The 5,945-nt window shown below is 40.5% G+C and overlaps 1 non-coding gene across 1 annotated transcript; it reads right to left on the bottom strand.

Annotated features, from left to right (window-relative positions):
- Positions 1–600: 600 nt before the first annotated feature.
- On the bottom strand, positions 601–707 carry LOC120087413 (small nucleolar RNA R71). The gene has a single exon (XR_005484553.1). It is a non-coding gene; the product is annotated as a small nucleolar RNA R71 (small nucleolar RNA).
- Positions 708–5,945: the final 5,238 nt, after the last annotated feature.

The raw sequence follows: 5,945 nt of genomic DNA, 5'->3' as shown, positions 1-5,945 counted from the left end.
TCTGTGCATTACCATTTCTTTGGTAAGGGAAGAAGCAGGTGTCGCATGAGCGAAGGAAACGTTCCTGAGCCAAACTACGACCCAGAGATTGAAAGAACGTTCCAAAGAAGATAGAGAGACAACCGGCGACAACAACAAGAAAGAAATCCCAGAATGGCGGAACAACCAAAAGAAAGAGCTACGAACGCGAACAACATCATGGAAAACCCCATTCTCCTAGCAAACGACCGTAATAGACCCATCCAGGACTATGCGTCACCTAACCTCTATGATTTCTCCCCAGGAATCATGAGGCCGGATTTGGATGGATCGAGGTTTGAGATGAAGCCGGTTATGTTGCAGATGATTCAGACAGCCAAACATTTTGGTGGAAGGCGTGGCGAGGATCTGCACACCCATCTTTGGAGTTTTATTGAAATCTGTAACACTTTTGTGTTCCCAAATATCTCAACTGAAGAAGTTCGACTAACACTGTTCCCGTTTTCATTATTCGATCAAGTGAGGAAATAGGCCTATTCTCTTGAACAAGGGGAGATAATGTCGTGGGAATAAGTTCTAAAGAAGTTCATGAAGAAATACTTCCCTCATATAGAGAACGCAAGAAGGAGGAAGTTGATTACAAATTTTGAACAGGAAATTGATAAATTGTTCAGTGATGCCTGGGCGAGGTTTAAGAGATTGGTGCGAGACTGTCTGCACAATGGATTACCTGGCTGTCTATAGATGGAGATATTTTATCATGCTTTGAACCCTGCATCGCAGACATCTGCCAACGCGACAGCAGCTAGTGGTCTGCTTGATAAAACTTATGATAAGGTAAAGAATATCCTTGATCGCATTTCGAAGAATCACGAAAATTGGCGCGAGAGCGATCAACGACTAAAAATTCGAGAAGGTGATGCAAACAACGGGGCCATCGCATCTCTACAAAATCAAATGAATGCAATGATTAATCTGTTACAAGGCATCGCAATCAACAGCCCTGGAATGCAAAGAGGGCATATCAACGCAATTGATCAGAGAAGCAAGAGTTGTGCCACTTGTGGAGAATCACATCCGATGGAAGAATGTCCGAAGAACCCGCAGTCAGTATACTTCGTAAAGAACAATCCTTTATCTAACACATACAACCCCGGGTGGAGAAACCACCCTAACTTCGCTTGGAAAAATACCCAACAACAAAATTAACAACCTACGGTGCAAAAAGAAAGGTCGCCAGGATTTTTCTAGCGAATAAACGGTCAACCGCAACATCAAACCAACAACTCATAAGCACCGCCATCTTCCTCTCTGGAGATCCTATTAAAGCAGTACGTTGAAAAGAACGAGACGTTTCTCTAGAGCCAGGCGACTTCCATCCGCAATCTAGAGATCCAATTAGGACAAATTGTGGGAGAACTGAAAAACAGACTGCAAGGGACATTGCCGAGTTCAACTGAGCTCCTTCGTAACCCGGGGAATACAGGAAAGGAAAAATGCTTAGCAGTCTCCTTGCTAAGTGAAAATACGACAGCGGAACAAGAGAGAGGGCCCAGCAGGACTAATATGAATGCGATGGAATCCAAGAACCCATTGACACAAGAATCAAAAGAGCCCGAGACGATGAAATCAGAAGTTGCGTCTACCTCCAAGCCTCTAGAACACAAAATAAAGGAAGTACAGCTACCACCATTCCCGAAAAGATTGAAAAAGAAGCAGGATGATGAAGGAAAGATCGCTACGGTGGCAGTAAAGCAAAGATCAAACACTATAATTCCACCGAAGATGTGCAACCTAGGAAGCTTCACGATACCCTGCTCAATTGCAGGGGTTTACAGCGGTCAAGCACTATGCGATCTTGGGGCGAGTGTAAATTTAATGCCACTTTCAATTTTCAAACAATTAAATGTGGGAAAACTAACGCCCATGACGGAGACTCTCCAACTTGCGAAGAGGTCCCGAGTACACCCTGAGGGAGAGTTGAAGGATGTCTTGGTCTCAATTGATAAATTCATTCTACCAGTAGACTTCATCATCCTAGATCATGAAGCGGACGAAGATGCGCCCATCATATTGGGACGACCATTTCTATCGACTGGTAATGCTTGAATTGATGTGCACAAGGGAGAGATCATGATGAGCATTAATGGGAAGAAGCTTTAGATTGAGGCAATCAAGATCCCAGAGGATCAAGAAAAGGAGAGAAAACCTCCATGGACTTGAAAAATCCAGATTGAAGAAGAAACAAGCAGTCCCTACGTTGATAAGCGACAAAAACTCATCAAGGACACATTTTTTTTAGTATCCTTTTGATATCTTTCTTTCTTGAACTTACTTTACCTTTTTTGTACAACCACTACACTTTAGAATTTTCAACTCTGTCTTTCACAGTTTTTTTACCCTCTTGATTTTTAACAACGATCGTAGTGAACGATTGCGGTGGAGCTACACGATAACCCAAAAACATGCGACCAGTTTGACTAGCCTATCGCAATCGAGGAATCAACCCTTCGCAAAGAAGGATGCGATCACAGATGATGCTACTTTTAGACATTTGAAAAAAAAATCATAACGTTGAGATCAGATCCTATCGTAGTTGGATGTCCGCATGACATTTGTGGGGGCAATCCAAAACAAAAGGTGGGAATCGTGATCAACGCATAAATCAAGTGGTCGCAACTCCGCTGCCAAATAAAATGGGCATGAGTTTAGACTGAGAAAGAGTGCCTTGCTCATAGTTGGATGCTCGCATGACATCTGTGGGGGCAATCCAAAACGAAGGTTAGGCACTTGGATTAGTGCAAGGTCACAAAAAGAATATCTAAACCGCGCAAGGATAAAAATCATTTGGAAACACCCAGGTTGGAAAAAGTTTTGAAATAAATCATGCGATGTCCTAGAAACAAGTAAAGTCTTTTTGAAGGTTAAACTTGTGGTCCCTAAGTATTAGAAATATTTTAGGAAGAGACCAGGATGGAAATTAAGAAGATTTGGGTTCATAAGATGTGAATAAGGCACCTCGAGAAATCTAGGTAGGGAAAAGGCAGTTGACTCTTTAAAGAAAATCTTTAGTTTATGCTTGAGGACAAGCATTGTCTTAAATTTGGGGATGTGATAAGAGGTAGAAATGAATTTTATTATAGCATAAATAAGTAAAACAATGGGAAAATGCGACGATAAAAATATACAATATCATGTCCAAAAGCGTTAAACTGAAAAAATTGTGATTGCATGCGCCGATCTCCTAAAAATAGCTAATTTACTTTTTTTTTTGTGCAGTAAACATGCATTGGCGCAAGTAAAATTGTGATCCAAGGAATTAGGCATCCACGCACATTAAAAGATTACGATCGCAAAGTCATGCGATCGTATGTGATCGTGAGAAGTTGCTCAAGAAGGTGGCCGCATAAAGACGGCGCATCAAGGTGACAACATAATAAATCATGACGGGACGGAAAGCTGATGACGGTCGAATCCAAATTTATTGACAAACCGTTAAAGACACATTGTAGCAAGTACACTCAACTTTCAGTGACCATTAATCAGCACATCAGAGCAGAAGATTTAATGACCACCCATCATTGCAATCATTAGAGAGAAAGGCTGCTTCACCTTGAGCTTTATAAATACCGAAGGCCACCAGAGAAAAGAGGTTAACTAGTTAGAGGATATACAAGATAGAGAGCCGTTAGTCTGTTCATAGTCATATTTATACTTAGAAGACAGAGTCGAGCCAAGAGAAGAAGACGTCGAGAGATCATCCTCGGACAGCTCGAAAGACTGCTGGGAAGCGCTACAAAAGGAGAGAGGGCCAACACTTGCGAAAGCAAGAATATTCATCTTGGCAGAGTTGGAGTGAAAAGACAGTGTAAAAGGCCACGGGAAGCAAGACATTTCTACCGGGCTTCTTATCTCTACATTCTATTGCTATTTTGTATTCTGCATTTAATTTATAAGACAATGGAAATCTGATTTCAACTTATGTTCAATCTCTCCATACTTCACATGAGTTGCTAAATTTCCAAATGGGTTGAGAAGTACATAGCTAGCATGACCTAAGATTTACACTTTAAGTGATCATCTTGTCTTATGTATGCATCATTCACCCTTTAGAGATACTTGAGAGAGTAGTCTAATCTCTAAAGAAAGAATCTAGACTTGAGAGAGCCATATTAGAATCTAGGCTTTAGAGAGTCAGATTAGAACTGCATAAGCAAGAGATAGAAACTTAGACATAAGTTCTGTTTGCTATTACGCATCGCATGCACCCTAGAGATAGGATATGATAGTATGCGATCACCTTGTGTATGTGTGCATCATTCATCATCGCATAGACAAGAATAGAGGCTTAGACATAAGATCTATCGACATTTTCGTATACATCACATGCGTCCTAGATATAGGAATTATGGCATTTGCATTGAGAGATGACATGCTGTTGTTTGTGTAATTCTCGATTTCATCAACTCTTTATTCGAACTCCATCGCATAGGAAATATACTTAATCAAAACACCATCCAACCTATTTGTTTTCACCACCGCAAAGGAATCAAATTTACTATCGCATATTAACTCAGGAGTCCCTATGTTTGACCCTAGACTTACTAGGAAACCTAGTGAGGCTTATACTTGGGTCTTACTAGGAAAACTTGCATGTGCAATGCATAACACATCACCGCAACTTCACATCATAATTGCATCAAATTTAAAACGCACCACATATCTCGGGCATCACAAGTTTCTACCCCGCCATCATCAATATAGGAAACAAAAAAAAGCTTTTAATGGCGCACGGGAATTAGAATTTGGTCCAGAACCATTGAGTGGGGAAGAAATTCTTGTAGAAACAAGTAAGTATCAATATTCATTTGGTAAGAAAAGTATCAAAGAAAAGAACAGTGGAGATAGCACTTCAACTTATTGGAAGAAAAAATCTGTTCTTTTCGAGTTAGAATACTGGAAGTATCTTAACGTGCGACATTGTTTAGACGTGATGCACATTGAAAAGAATGTATGTGCAAATCTTATTGGCATATTGCTTGATATTCCTGGTGAAACGAAGGATGGACTAAAGACTCGATTAGATTTGGTGAAACTGAACATTAGATCAGAGTTAGCCCCTCAAGTAGGAGAGAAAAAAGTCTTTTTACCTCCCGCATGTTATACATTAACACGAGCTGAGAAATTGAGCTTTTGTAAGGTACTATCAGAAATTAAAGTACCTGAAGGCTATTCATTGAACAATCAAAGTTTAGTGACGCTCACAAATTTGAAACTTTACAGACTTAAGTCGCATGAACATCACGTTCTTATGTGGTGCGTGGAAAATGGAGTAAATCAATATGCATTCATCGTTTGTTCTCCATGCGCCGATGGTCATGCGTTGGACTAAGAAATATGCAAGATGCATTTCAGAATTTATGGGATGACCATGCATTCTTGCCACAAGTTTTCTTGCTCTCTCGCCAAGTATAACGAGAACGCAAGTTTCTTAGGGTTTTCCGAGGTCGAACTCAGGGACTTGCAACTAAATGTTGTTTGTGAAGCAATGCGTTTGAGGCAATGAATAAAAGTAAAAAAAAAAAAAAAAAAAAGAAGAAGAAGAAGTTAATGGATTAAACACTACTCGTACTCCTAACTAATCAGATAGAGCAATGGAAGACTTGCGATGAGAATTGGTAGAGATGCAACAACTGTTGATGCATAGTAATGTTCATTATCTTAAGTCGCTTGAGTAATCCCAGCTCGTCACACAAACGCATCGCACACCTCTCGGTGGCCAGCCGCAGGCCTATATCTCTATAGTGCATGGTTGCATCGAGCATAAGACCGTGCCTATCTCTAGGAACAATGCATACTCTACTTTAGTACGTTTCACCACTTACCTTCTCAGGCAGTTAGACGTAGCTAATTAGCTCATAGACAAGTATTGCAACAGACCATCGACAAGTGTTGCTACAGCCTCA

This window comes from Benincasa hispida, chromosome 9 (assembly GCF_027475165.1).
Source record: "Benincasa hispida cultivar pf3 chromosome 9, pf3_genome.v1.1, whole genome shotgun sequence".
NCBI classification, from domain to species: domain Eukaryota; kingdom Viridiplantae; phylum Streptophyta; class Magnoliopsida; order Cucurbitales; family Cucurbitaceae; genus Benincasa; species Benincasa hispida.
This window is presented reverse-complemented; position numbering and strand designations above follow the sequence as displayed.